Here is a 14811-nt window from a genome sequence, read left to right as displayed (position 1 = left end):
CCATCATATTTAGATCCAGTTCCTTCACCCCCCCCTCCCAAGTTTCGTTTCTTTTCTTGAGAACGGTTTTAAAAATCTAGAGCTACGAAACCCCTAGGTTTTAAAATGGAAACAGAAAATGCTGACAGTGTTTTTATTGGTGATGAGGTCGTGGAAATGTGCAGGCTTGCTGGCACCAGTATGGTCCGGATGTGGGGAGGTTGGGTAGCAAAGGAGGAACATGAGATGAAGTAATTAAATTCTAGGACTGTAAAATCAGCACATTTGTCATGCCTTTCATCATTCTGCATGTAAGAAGGTGCATGAGCAAATAGCTCAGCTTGAGGGAATGTACCAAGCATCTGAGGGCTTGGCTACACTTACAAGTTGCAGCGCTGGGAGTTACAGCGCTGGTCATGCAGCTGTGTAGGGCCAGCGCTGCAGTGTGGCCACACTGACAGCTACCAGCGCTGCAGTGTGGCCACACTTGCAGCACTTTCCAGCGCTGTATTGAGAGGTGCATTGTGGGCAGCTATCCCACAGAGCACCTCGTCCCGTTTTGGCGCCGTTTTGGCGCTGAGTATTGTGGGAAGGGGAAGGAAGTGTGTGGGTCATTCCGCTTCCTGTTCCAACGCCCCGTGGTGCATCGCTTCACATCCCAGCATTCTGTCTTTCTGGCAACGTTTGGCGCCATTGTGAGTGTCTGCTCTGTGTGTGAATCGCGATTTCTGTGGGAAATGGAGCCCGAGCTGCTGAGGACTGTGCTGATGAGTGTCGCCAGCACAACACGTTTGGCAGTAGGAGCTATTCCTTCAGCTCCAAAGTGACAGCGAGGAGTCTGACGATGATATCGATATCGATTCTCCTGCCGCGTGTGACACTAAAGTGCTTGTGGCATTCACGGAAATGCTCAGCACCGTTGAACGCCGCTTTTGGGCTCGGGAAACAAGCACTGAGTGGTGGGATCACATCGTCATGGAAGTCTGGGATGATGAGCAGTGGCTGCAGAACTTTCGTATGAGAAAAGCCACTTTCATGGGACTGTGTGCTGAGCTCGCCCCCACTCTGCAGCGCAAGGACACAAGATTGAGAGCTGCCCTAACGGTGGAAAAGCGGGTGGCTATTGCAATCTGGAAGCTGGCAAATCCAGACAGCTACCGGTCGGTCGGGAACCAGTTTGGAGTGGGAAAGTCGACCGTTGGAATCATTTTGATGCAAGTTTGCAAGGCAATTAATCGCATCCTGCTAAGAAAGACCGTGACTCTGGGGAGCGTGCAGGACATTGTGGATGGCTTTGCACAAATGGGTTTCCCTAACTGTGGAGGGGCAATAGATGGGACGCATATTCCTATTCTGCCCCCCCCCCCACCTGGCATCAGAGTACGTTAATCGTAAGGGGTATTTCTCTATGGTTCTCCAGGCGCTTGTGGATCACCGCGGGCGTTTCATTGACATTTACACAGGCTGGCCTGGAAAGGTGCATGATGCACGCATCTTTCGGAACAGTGGCCTGTTCAGGAAGATGCAGGCAGGGACTTTTTTCCCAGACAGGAAGATCACAGTAGGGGACGTCGAAATGCCCATTGTGATCCTTGGAGACCCCGCTTACCCGTTACTGCCTTGGCTCATGAAACCCTATACAGGGAAGCTTGACAGGAGCAAGGACCGGTTCAACTACAGGCTGAGCCGGTGCCGAATGACTGTGGAGTGTGCTTTTGGCCGTTTAAAGGCACGCTGGCGTTGCTTGTATGGGAAGCTAGACTTGGGGGAAAGCAGCATCCCCGCGGTTATATCCGCTTGCTGTACCCTCCATAATATTTGTGAAGGGAAGGGTGAAACATTCAGTGAGGCATGGACCACCGAGGTTCAAGTCCTGGAGGCTGAATATGCACAGCCAGAGAGCAGGGCTAATAGAGAGGCCCAGCACAGGGCTTCAAGGATTAGGGATGCCTTGAGGGAAGAATTTGAGGCTGAAAGCCAACAGTAATGTTTGCTGACTTGCATGGGAGTGAATTGCACTGTTTACACTGTTATTCTATTATCCCTAAAATGATTTGCAGTGCCTCTTTCTTTACTGGGCTAAGGTATCTTTCACTAGCTGCTATAATAAAGACTGTTTTCAAAGCCAAGAATTGTTTTATTGTAAAGAAAAAAAATTCCTTGACAGACAGACACACAACATTTCATGAACACAAGAGGGAAGGGGTGTGGGTTGGTGAACTGTACAGTCACAAGTTTGCATATGTCCTGTCTGGAGTGCTGTTTAACGAATCCTGCACTTCAGGGTGCATATACTGCATGGTGATGGGGGTTGAGTGCAGAGGGTAAGGGTGGTAGGTATCAGGGCTGGTTGGTGAACGTACAGGTGTTGGAGGCAGCTGGTGGTGGTAAGAACCTGAATGCTGGGGAAAGGCGGTTTGAGCTGACATTGGGGCACAAGGAAAAAAGCTTTGGGACGGGGGGGGCTGTGGGGCAGCACGGGACTGCTCTGCCTGCATGGCTACGATAGCCTTGAGAGAGTCCGCTTGGCTCGACAGGATCTCTAGCAGCTGGTTTGTGCTTTTCCTCTTTGCCACAGCGTTTCTACGCCAATGTCTCTGGCGGATCATGCTTTCCTTCTCTCGCCACTCCTTCAATTCCTTTCTCTCTGCAGCAGAGTGATGAAGAACAGTCTTCAGCATGTCCTCTTTGCTCTTTCGGGGATTTTTTCTCAAATTTTGTAGCCTCTGTGCTGTGGAACATCTGCCCACTCCAGGAGTCAAGGTCACTGTAGAAACCCAGAAATGAAACATTTAACAGGGGCAGCATTGTATCCACTATCTCCAGACATGAATTGTTACACTGAGGGAGTTCGCACTTTAACATTCTTTTCCCACACGCATAACACGACAGAAGCCACGAAATGGTGAGTGAGGGGTGCTTATACAGGGAGAAGTGGGGCTTGATTGATAGAGGGGAGCTGGTTGCTTTGGGTAATCTGGAGTGATAGAGGGGTTGAGTGAAGATGCAGCTGCAGGGGTGATCTTCACTATCTACCTATCTCTTCACTAAAGAGTCTCCCAACATTTTTCACAGGAGTTAATCCTGCAAGATATCTCCCTGCTGCGAGTCACTAGGGGACAGCGGGAGGGTCTTTTACAGCAATGTGGATTCCGCCCGGGACCCTACGCGGCTTGCCTGTGTTCAGAAATGATCCCCCCCCACTCGCGGAACAGTGGCGCGGACGCGTCAGCGTGACTGGGGCAAGAAACACAGTGGCTCTCCCTATAAACCTGCGCAGGCATATTGCCCACGCTCTGGCTGAAACTTTTGCTGAGATAACTGAAGCAGATTACCGCGATGTGATAGACCACATCAACGGGCTATTCCACATCTAGAGGCTGGCATGCATGCAGCCATAACCCCCCTTCCTCTCCAGAAACATTTCCACCCAGAAAATAAAAGCCGCTTACCGTTAACCCGCTCCTCTGCTTGTCCTTCTGCAACTGCTGGCTGCTGCGATTGGGTACTTTCCTCCTGGCTTGAGAAGAGCTCCTGGCTGCATGCCCACTCTGGGGTGTCTTCCCCCATCCCAGTAGCTTCACTCGTGGTTTCCTCACCCCGCCACCGCCTCCGCCTCCGCCTCCTCCTCCTCCTCCTGTCCCCCAGCCTGCTCAGAAGTGTCCATCGTTGTCCTGGGATTGGCAGTGGGGTCACCCCCAAGTATCTCGTCCATCTCCCTGTAAAAATGGCAGGTCGTGGGGGCAGCTCCGGATCGGCGATTCCCCTCGCGGGCTTTGTAATAGGCACTCCGCAGCTCCTTAACTTTCACCCTGCATTGTAGTGCGTCCCGATCATGGCCCCTATCCAGCATGGACCTTGATATCTGCTCAAAGATATCGTAATTCCTACGGCCGGAGCGCAGCTGTGCCTGCACTGATTCCTCCCCCCAAACACTGATGAGGTCCATCAGCTCGCCATTGCTCCATGCTGGGGCTCGTTTGCCACGTGGAGGCATGGTCACCTGGAAAGATTAACTGATTGCACTCCACACCTGGCTGCAGCAAACAGGAAGGAGATTTTTAAAATTCCCGGGGCATTTAAAGGGCTGGTCACCTGAGGCAAGAGCAGTAGAGTGCAAACTGATGAGCAGAGTGGCTGAACAGGAATTCTGGGATAACTCCTTATTCCCTGGAGGACACTTAAAGCGCTGGTGAGTGTCCACACCTGCTGAGCAGCGCTGGATCACCAGCGCTGCACTCCTTATACCCCTGCCGGGATGGGTTTTCAGCCAGCGCTGCAACCAGGGAGTTGCAGCGCTGGTTGTGCCCTGCAAGTGTGGACGGGGTGTAATTGCAGCGCTGGAAAGCCTCCACCAGCGCTGCAACTTGTAAGTGTAGCCAAGCCCTAAGAGTAAAGAAGGCTAACTTCCCTTGCAGAGTATTATCATGCATGTGCTGGATGTTTAGGTATAACCCAAGTGCTGAGGGTCATCTTTCACACAGGGATATCCTGACACCTGATATTTTGAAAGTGGTCAGGCACCACCCAGGGAAAAGGCGATGCTAGATCTGCTCTTACTGATGGAACACAGCAGAGCATCAAAAACCTGTTGCAACAGACTTAGCTGGTGTGATGGGACCAGTGTATGATGGGAGCTATTGCACTGACAAGACATTTTGCACCTGATAGGAGAGAGGATCATTTTGTGGAGACTGATAGGACCCACTTCATTTTTGCAGCTTCCAGCAAATGCAAAACATTAGCTATCTGATTTTAAAGCAATAAGGAAGGTCAAAAATATAAATATATAACTAATTCTAGTCAGCATAGTTTCATGCAAGGTAGGTCTTGTCAAACAGGATAGGATTACAGGTCTGGTTGATAAAGGCAACTGTGTGAGATAGTATACTTGGATTTTCCCCAGGCATTTGACATAGTACTTGATTGAAAAACTTACATTACTATACATGGAATTGAGAGGTCACACATTAGATGGATGAAAATCTGAGTCGCTGACAGATCTTAAAGTGTAGTTGTTAATGGGGAGCTATCAATGAGTGGACTGTTACTATCCTCTGGGGATTGGTTCTTGGTCAAATGCTATTTAATATTTGTTTCCATTATTTAGATTATGATGTAAAAATCTTTTCTGGTAACATTTGCAGAGGACACAAATGTTGGTGAGGTAGTGAATAACAAGGAGGCTGGATTACTATTTCAGAGGGATCTGAATCACCTGGTTAACTGATCACAATCCAACAAAATGTGTTTTAATACAGCTACATGTTAGGTAATACATCTGGGTTCCAAGGATGCAGGTTATACCTACACAATGAGACTATCTTGGAAAAAATGACTCGGAAAAGGACTATATGGTCATTATAGATATAGTTAACTCTCAGTGCAATGCTGTATCGAAAAGGATAAATATGAGATCCCTGGATATTTAAAAAGGGGATTATCAAGTAAAAGTAGGGAATGTGATCTTGCATCTGTATACAACATTAGTAAGATCGCTACTAGAATACTGTCTCCAGTTCTGGTGTCCACACTTCCGGAAGGCTGAGGAAATACTGAAGTGAGTTCAAAGGAGGACCAAAAAATGATCCTTTGATATGAGGCTGAAGGAACTCAATCTCTTCAGGTTGCCGAAGAGAAGGTTGAGAGGTGACTTGATAAGTGTGTGTAGGCACTTACACATGGAAGGGACATTTGTTTGGGGAGCGGGGGTCATGTTTCAAAGGCATAACAAGTTCCAATGTCTGGAAGATGAAGTTAGATAAATTCAGCCTTAAAATAAGACATAATTTCCTAGTTTTGAGGATAATTAAACATTGGAACAGTTTAGTGTAGCTGAGGCTTGGCCTGTCATGAATGAGTAACAGATGGGGGGAGCACTTCTTGGAAGATAGAATTAGGGAGGGAAAGAGATCATTAGGCTGAAAACAGAACATTTATGCAACAAAGATAAGTAAATAGGTCAATAGGCAAAAAGTCTGAAAGTCTGAGTCAGCTAAGATAAGAGGGAACCATTTACTATTGGACAAGATAAGTTAGGAATGAGCGTGGACAATGGGTGGACAGCACATACTGCACAGGGATTGGTTCCTTTGCAGGAACCAATCCAAAAGGTGTGATGCAATGTGTAAATGTATACAAAGGGAGAGGGTTTCTGTGTAACTTTGGAGCTGTGATGTACCCTGCACCCACCCTTTGGGTTTGAATCTGACCCATTTAGCATAGTCTTGCTGTATGCCAAATAAAGATACCAGAGTAACAAAGTCTGGCGTCCAAGTGAGTTCTTGAGAAGTCCAGTGGAAACAGGTCTCGAAGGGAATCCCAACACTTACCAGGCGAGGTAATGGACTTACCTTTTCTCATGTCAAAGACTCCAAGCATTGGTATCTTTTAAAAACATATGCCTTATTCCAGCTTCTGGGGGAAATTCAATAGCCTTTGCGTGGTTGGGAAGGAGTGGGTGGTCTGTTAGACTGGATGATTGTGGCTGTCCTTTCTGGGCTTGGAATCTATGAATCTGAATCCTCCTGTTCATCCTCTGCCTTCAGGGGCCAAGTGGAGAATGGGACCACTTGTATTGCCCTCAGCATACTCATAACACTTGCAGTTATTCATTAAGATAATGTTTATTATCAAGTCTAATGCTTCAGGGCTTCAACCAGTCACCAGTAGGTGTCAGGAAGGACAATTTTTCCCCGATGCTCAGTTGGCTACATGTCTTGGGATTGGTTCATTTCCACCTTCCTCTGAACTATCAGAGATTGGCCACAGCAGGAGAACACCATATAGGGTGGATTAGAGGAGAAGACCCTGGCTTGTGGGTCTTCCTCACACACTCAGGATCATACTGACCTCCAGATCTGGGGTCAGGGGATTTTTCTCCCAGATCAGATTTGCAGGGTTTATTAGTCGTCCTCTGCAGCATGAGGCGTGGTTTGCATGCTCGTGTCATCTGGGAATGTCTCGTCTAATCAATTCCCTGCCACTGCAGTGGCCGTGGGTGTTGGTGGCACCTTGGTCTCTCCTGTTCTCAGTCTGTGGCATGCAACTTCATTTTCTGAGGACTGAAATGCAGCTAAAGTATTTGTGTGAAAATTAATGTCCTGTGTGTGACAGAACATACCCTTGTGGATTTTGCCTTTAGATATCCTGAAGCAATAGCTCTGACTAACACTGAGGCGGAGGGAGAGCCAGTAATTGAATATGTACAAAGGTTAAGAAAAGAAAGAAGAGACAAACTAACCCCAAAGACTCTCAGTCCAAAGAAAATGTGTCGTATGATCAACATACTTGCAAATACACTTTTGAAATAAGAGACTTGGTAATGGTATTAAGCCCGGTGGGAAAAAATGCAAAATTCTTGGGAAGGACTTCTTGAGGTGATGGAGGTAGATGAAGATACATATCATGTTAAAAAGTCTCATGTAATGCTGTCCCACATCCAGTACATGCAAACAGACTTAAAGTGTACCACAGCAGGGATGACAGGGTAAACATCTGCTGTGCAGAAAGGGAAATGGAGGCACGCTGCCTCTTTGATCTGATGGCTGAACACCAGACTGACTCAACTCTGGAAAGCATTGATATCTGCAGTGCCTGAACTCCAGTTGAAAGGGCAGAGCTGTTGTCAGTGCTCCAAGAACACAGGTGTTTTCTAACAAGTCAGGGAAGACACACTTGCTGACTCAAAATTATGACAGAAGGAGCACAGCCACCTGCCAGCAGACCCTACAGGGCCATTGGCAAGGTGCAGGAACAAATTAATATAGAAATATAAAGCATGTTAGAACTGGGAGTAATTTAAAGAGTCTGACAGCTCTTGGCTGTCACCTGTGGTCTTGGTACCTAAGAAAGACAACATGGTAAGGTTTTGTGGTGAGCACAGAAAACTCAGTGCTGTCACTGTACCAGATGTGTATCCCATGACTAGAATTGATGATATGCTGGGCATTTTAAGCCAAGCGAAATATCTGAATCACAATGTTACCATTTGGGTTAATTAATGCAGGAGCTACCTTTCAAAGGCTGGTCCGCCAAGTGTTAAATGGTTTGCAGAACTTTGCAAAGGCGGATGTCAACAATGTCGGAGTGTTTAGCAACACTTGGACTGATCACAAAAAATGCTTTAAAATTGTGTCGTCAAAGCTCAAAGAAGTAGGCCTAACAATAAACGCCTCCAAATGTAAAATTGGATCAGTCAGAGTTCCTTACTGGGAACACTGGGTAGGGGAAGGTCAAATATCCCCTGATCCCTGGTAAGTTGAAGCCATTGTAAATTGGCCTATACCCCAACCAAAACAACCGCTCCAATCCTTCATAGATCTGGTAATTTATTATAGAAGGTTTGTGTGTCAGTTCAGTGACTGACATTGTATCTGCAAGCACAGATCTATGTAAAAAAAACAAACCAAAGCCATATGGACAAAGGCATGGCAAGAGGGTTTTGATAAGGTAAAAAAAATCTTGTCTAAAAAGCCTGTTCTAGTCAGTCCATATTTTGAAAAGGTGTTTGAACTGTGTACAGAGGCATCAGACACTGGATTAGGGGCTTACAGGTGTTTAATATGGAAATTGTATATGTAAAGGAGGAAAAAAAACATGGTGGCAAAGGCCCTACCCAGGAAAGATGGTCCTAACCCTGCTGCCTACAGTCAGCCAGTGGCCAACCTTTCTGCAGCTTTGTAAAGGGGGAGATGTGACAGAATATGTCCCTGTGTTCATACCTTACACACTATTATAATAATGTTTGTACAAAGTATGCCTTGTGAGGTATCATTTAAATACCTCATAATTTGATCATCAATAATAGCATGGCAAAATGCACATAGCAGCATTATCTGTGCAGTTTTAAATGAGCTGAGATCATGACTAAACTTATGTTTTCCAGATAAACCTGGGAGGTGGTCAAACCAGTACCTCAGAGAGAAAGGGGAAGCTGATGCCTTAGCCAGGTGTACACAGGGCTGATGGACCATTACCTGCTAAGTGCCCATTCTTTGGCAGGAAAGGGGTCAGGGGCAAAAATCTACATCTTAGCAAAGAAACAGCATGGAGTTTCCTTCCATGCAGGCTGCCTGTTGCCTTGCTCCCAGCTGGAAATAATTTTCAAAGGGTAGACCGGATTGTGTCTCTCCCTCCACCCATTGCATTCTCTGCACCTGAAAAGACAAAGGAAGCAGCTGATGGACTCTGGGGGAAGGGTCCTGACCTAAAGAATTTAGTCAGTAAGACTGCCGAAAACATGTGGTGAGAGAACTTCTCTTTGAATCTAATATAGTTTAAGTTAGGCACCAGAAAGAGTTTTATCTTTATTTTTCTTGTAAGCATTTCTGACTTCTATTACTTGGACTTGCTTAAAATCTGTCTCTTTGTAGTTGTTTTATCTAATCCTGTGTGTTTAAATTGAAATATCTGGATAACTATTTTAAAATAATAAGCTGACATATTATTCCCTTAAAGGAATAACACACTTAATATATTTGTACTGTCCAGGAGAGTACTGGGCAAGACAGGACTTACATTTCTGGGGGAAGATCCAGGACTGAGGGGGGGGTGTTGGGGTCACCCTGCAGCATAACCCAGACTGGTAAGAGTCAAGGTGTGGCTGGCTGGTTGCAGCACACACAGACGTAGCTGGGAGTGATTTACATGCTGGAGGCTGTTTGTGAGCAGTCCAGGGTAGAGGCTACAGCAGCAGGGCATTATAAAGAGTACCCCAGGTTACAGGGCAGGGGTGACGCAGCTACTCCTTAGTCTGGATTGTGCCCTGGTATGTCACACTACGATATACAGGAGATCACCCTATATTATCCCTTCTGGCTTTAAAAATCTATGAATCTATTTAATGCTGAATTATTTGCATGGTGGTCATGTAAGGGACAAAATAACACATTACCGTGATATTGCGCAAAACAATCAGACTGAAGGGTTTTCTAGAGGACAGCTGGAAATCATGACTGGGCAATGTATTGCCACATGATAATTTCTGAAGTGTTGAAAGCTTACGGGAAGGTGTTACATGCTCATATTTTTGCAGTTCCAGTCAGTGTCCTGGTTTCTGGAGTCACTTTGGGGCAAGGTGCAGACCTATTATTATTTTTTAAAAAGAGCCTATTTGACCTCTGTGAAGGAGCTCCATCACAGCAGCAGCAATGGCACCCCCTTTCAGGAATGGGGCGGGGCCACAAAGACACAGCGATGAACATGAAAATGGAGAGGGAGAACAAAGGTTCTATAAAAGGGAACCAGGGGGATACTGAGCAGAGAATCCCAGACAACACCCACTGCTCCAAAAAGGTGTGGAAAAGAGCCAGCCCATTTGATGATTGGGATCAGTGGGCAGAAATCTCCCAAAGGCTCACCTCCTCATCTGAGACCTAGTCCGAGTCAAACCCTGTTAAGAGTCAGATGCAATCCCACCCAGCGAGTGGCGCAGCAAGCTTCCCCAGATAACAGCATTTTTTTGGTTCCCATTGAGTTGGAAATGACTGAAATGTAGATGTTGTATGCAATGGTGTTGTAGCTGTGTCGGTCCCAGGATATTAGAGAGACAAAATGGGTGAGGTAATATCTTTTATTGAACCAACTTCTCTTGGTGAGAGAGAGACAAGCTTCTGAGCTTACACAGAACTGTTCTTCAGGTCTAGGAAACTTTCTCAGAGTCGCCGCTAACTACAAGATGGAACAGATTGTTTAGCACAAGTAGTTAACACGGATTTCAAGGGATCATCAAAGTGCAGGGGCTTGTTAATACCCCTCCAGTCACAGGGAGGAAAGGGAGGGGGAAGCAGCTGGGAGGGAATGTCAGTGGGCTACAGACTGTTGTAATAAGCCATAAATCCAGTGTCTTTCTTCAGTCTACCATTTTTTGTGTCTAGCAAAGTTATGACTTTAGGCTCCCAGGCTCATCTTTTGAATGTGTGTGTGCAGGTTTCCTTTGAAGGTGAGGACTGATAACTCAGATATAGAGTTATTGCTCTGTGGCTCTATTTCAAGTGGTCCAGTTGGTAGCAGGCCATTGTCTGTGTGATTAAAAACCACCGCTACAGTTCAGTTCGTTCAGCAGAGAGGTTAAGAAGGGAACGGGTTGTGCAGCTGTCCCTTTAAGTCAGGCTTTAGGCACACTGGCCTGGGTGCAGTGTGAGCAGAGGTAAAAGTAAGATAAAAGACTTACCGGTACAGGGGCCTGGCTCCAGGCCCCCAGAAAGGGCGGGGCCTTGGGAGGAAGGGGCGGGGCTGGGGTTACACACACACCCTCCCCCCGCCCCCCCAGCCAGCCCTTCCGCACTGCCTGGCCTGCACCAGCCGGGGCTCCAATGACAATTTAAAGGGCCCAGGGCTGTGGCCACTGCTGTGGTAGTGGCAGCCAGGAGCCCCAGGCCCTTTTAAATCACCAGGCCCCAGGGAAGCTGCCCCTTCAAACCCCCCCCGCCCCGGGCTGCCGATGGGGCTGGGGTGGGCAGTGGCAAAAGGGGCAATGACTTCTTACCAGTATGCCACTTCTTACCAGTACACTGTACCGGCCCGTACTGGTCCACTTTCACCTCTGAGTGTGAGAGAACGCTGCAGTGCGGTTGTCTACGATATTTATTTTCTGTAGGTTCACAGAGGATTTCAGTCTCCAGGGCCGTCCGTCTGGAATCTCGCACAAGCTCACCTACACCATATATACACAACTCCTCCCCCGGGGTTCCAGTGCACTGAAAGGTCAAGTTTTAAACTGAACTCGATGTATCATTCAGTTAAACCAAACGCAGTGGTCCAAGTGTGGTGCTTCTGAATACGCACATTCCTCCAGGTGGTCACAATGGGAGGAATGGGCTTCAGCTGCTCTCACCAAATGGTTGATTTTCAGAGAAGAAAAATGTCCCATTGGCTCTCACCATCCTGCACTGATCTGGAATGATCCATAGTTTGCAGTTCACCGTATTTTCAGTGATCAGTCTGAGCTCAGCTTTAGTGAAGACCACTTAATAATGATGCCAGGCAGACAGTTTGTGGCAGGGTCTAAATTATGGTACATTATACTTTGGTTAACCCTCTAACCCCAACTGAAAAGGGCCAACTGTACTCCAGCAGCTTCTGGTTTTGTGTACAGCAGGGTATTATCCTGAATTCCCTGTAGACCCCAAACACCCCTAATGTAATCAGTGAGAGACTGCCTAAGGAATGCAAGGTTTGGATGATAGATGGCTACTGTTCTCTGCTCTCTTTCCATCCAGGCAAGTCAGGAGGGTGCAGTTTATTGAGACCTCTCCCACTAGACAAGACCTGAGGGTACTGACCTTACCCCTACAATTGTCCCAAGTAGTAGGACAGAATGGCGCTGGTCGCACTTTATATTAAGGGGGTGAGAGGTTCGGTCACAGAGACCCCCTTGGGACTGTCACCTGATGTGCTGAAATTGCCTCTGAGCCCGTTTTCCCTGATGGCTTGGGACTCCAGAACCCTGCCTTGTTGAGCCAAACATGCTAGCCTGCTGCAACACAGACTCAGGTCTGAGCCATGCCCCCAAAGCTGCAGGCTTTAACTGAAAACCACTCAGCAGGTTACCTGTCTCCAGCACCCAGACACCCAGTTCCCAATGGCATCCAAACCCCAAATAAATCCATTTTACTCTGTATAAAGCTTATACAGAGTAAACTCATGAATTGTCCTCCCTCTATAACACTGACAGAGAGATATGCACAGCTGTTTGCTCCTCCGGGTATTAATTAACCCAGCGTAAGTGATTAATAAAAGAGAGTGATTTTATTAAGTATAAAAAGGAGGAGTTAGTGGTTTCACATAATAACAGACAGAACAAAGTAAGTCACCAAGCAAAATAAAACAAAACACGCAAGTCTAAACCTCATAGGTTAAGAAACTGAATACAGGTAAATCTCACCCTCAGAGATGTTCCAGTAAGCTTCTTTCACAGACTAGACTCCTTCTTAGTCTGGGCCCAATCCTTTCCCCTGGTACAGTCCTTGTTAGTTCCAGCTCAGGAGGTAACTAGGGCAGTGATTCTCAAACTAGGGTGCCGCTTGTTCAGGGAAAGACCCTGGCGGGCCGGGCTGTTTACCTGCCGCGTTCACAGGTTCAGCCAATCGCGGCTCCCACTAGCTGCAGTTCGCTGCTCCAGGCCGATGGGGCTGCAGGAAGGGCAGTCAGCACATCCCTTGGCCCGTGGCAGCCCCCATTGGTCTGGAGCGGCGAACCGCGGCCAGTGGGACCCGCGATCGGCCGAACCTGTGGACACGGCAGGTAAACAAACCATCCCAGCCCGCCAGGGGCTTTCCCTGAACAAGTGGCAACCCTAATTTGAGAACCACTGAACTAGGGGATTTCTCATGACTGGCAGCCTCCTTTGTTCTGTTCCACCGCCTTTTATAGCTTTGGCACAAGGCGGGAATCTTTTGTCTCTCTGAGTCCCCACCCCTCCTTCTAAATGGAAAGGCAACAGGTTTAAGATGGATTCCAGTACCAGGTGACATAGTCACGTGTCCAGTGAGACCCCAAGCCTTCATTCTTCCTGGCCTGACACACACACATGCAGAAACGCTTGCAAGTAAACAGAGCCATTTACAACCAATTGTCCTAGTCAATGGGAGCCATCAAGATTCTAAACCACCATTAATGGCCCACACTTTACAATAGGACTTCAGAGTAATACTTCATATTTCTAGTTTTAGATACAAGAATGATACATACATACAGATAGGATGACCACACTCAATAGATGATAAGCTTTGTAATGATACCTTACAAGAGACCTTTTGCATAAAGCATATTCCATTTACATCATATTCACATTCAAAAGTATATTTCCATAAACTTATGGAGTGCAACGTCACAAAGGGTATATTTATAAATAGCTTATAAAAGCAAAGTAAATGATTAAAAGATGTTTTAACAAATGGTTCGTCATTTGTTATAGCACCCAACAAGTCAATAGATTGCCCGTAGCCATGATTTCTAACCAGCTGTAATGCCTTTTACTGATGTATTTATAGCCAGCTGGTGAATTTCAGCTTTCTCTGGGCAATCATTTCTGCTATTTAATAACAATCCAAGTCACGGTTTTCTAAAATTCCCCAGTTCTGTGGGGCATGGGTCACTAAAACCCACAGTTGCCTCATTAAGAGTACAAGTCTCTTTCCTTCCCCAGCAGCAATGTGGAGCCAAAAGTCGTCGGCTTCTCTTTTCAGCATAGCCGTGTCACGAGAGAAGAGGAAAGGAAGGGATAGAACTTCCCTCAATCCTAACCCATGATGTACTTACTAAGCAGTGGAGGAACACACCCAAGTATGAGCAAGCCCAGAGCAGAAAGCTAGAAACGCAAATCAAATTTCCTTTTCATCAGCATTTTTCATCCTTTTTCAGAACATGACCCCCCATTTCAGTCATCTGCACCCTATCTGCCACTTCTGCATCCCAGAATGCTTTGTGCCTGCTTAAACAGTGCTCTCTGGAATAGGAGCTAGGCCCCATGGTGCTTCCAAAGAATTGTTGTGACCCCAGCACCTGATGCAATGTCTGATAGGGCACCTGCTGGAGTCTGAAAAGAACCACCTGTTTCCAGGGCAGTGCAGACAAATGGACTTCAGCAGGTGACCAGAGACTGGACATGAGGCTGGCTCAAAATGCTCTTAGATAGCTGCCAGCAACTTGCTTTAACCCCCTAGGATGAAATATGCCTCCTCAGCCAGTCCCTAATTAAAAATCTTGCTTCCAGCTCTGTAAAGCAAGGTTGGTTTGGAAAAGCAGAACTTGTGTGATTAGTTTTCCCATAGAGGAGCAAGGGAAATGAGAAGTGACCCACAACCTTTACCAAGGTGCCTCCCCCACACA

At 46.9% G+C, this 14811-nt stretch overlaps 1 protein-coding gene across 9 annotated transcripts in view; it reads left to right on the top strand.

The window, feature by feature from the left end:
* VSIG4 (V-set and immunoglobulin domain containing 4) overlaps nt 1-14811 on the top strand; it is a 59171-nt gene that overhangs the window by 24510 nt on the left and 19850 nt on the right. The window contains exon 1 of one of the 9 annotated variants that reach the window (XM_045030147.1): nt 6146-6319. The exons of 4 other annotated variants lie outside the window; for them this stretch is intronic. The gene's annotated coding sequence lies outside the window, so the exon portion shown is untranslated. Of the gene's footprint in view, nt 1-6145; nt 6320-14811 lie in introns of those variants that run through there. 4 more of the 9 variants (XM_045030142.1, XM_045030140.1, XM_045030146.1 and 1 more) reach the window with 4 other exon arrangements.

This window comes from Mauremys mutica, chromosome 9 (genome assembly GCF_020497125.1).
Source record: "Mauremys mutica isolate MM-2020 ecotype Southern chromosome 9, ASM2049712v1, whole genome shotgun sequence".
Taxonomy (NCBI): Eukaryota; Metazoa; Chordata; order Testudines; family Geoemydidae; genus Mauremys; species Mauremys mutica.
This window is presented reverse-complemented; position numbering and strand designations above follow the sequence as displayed.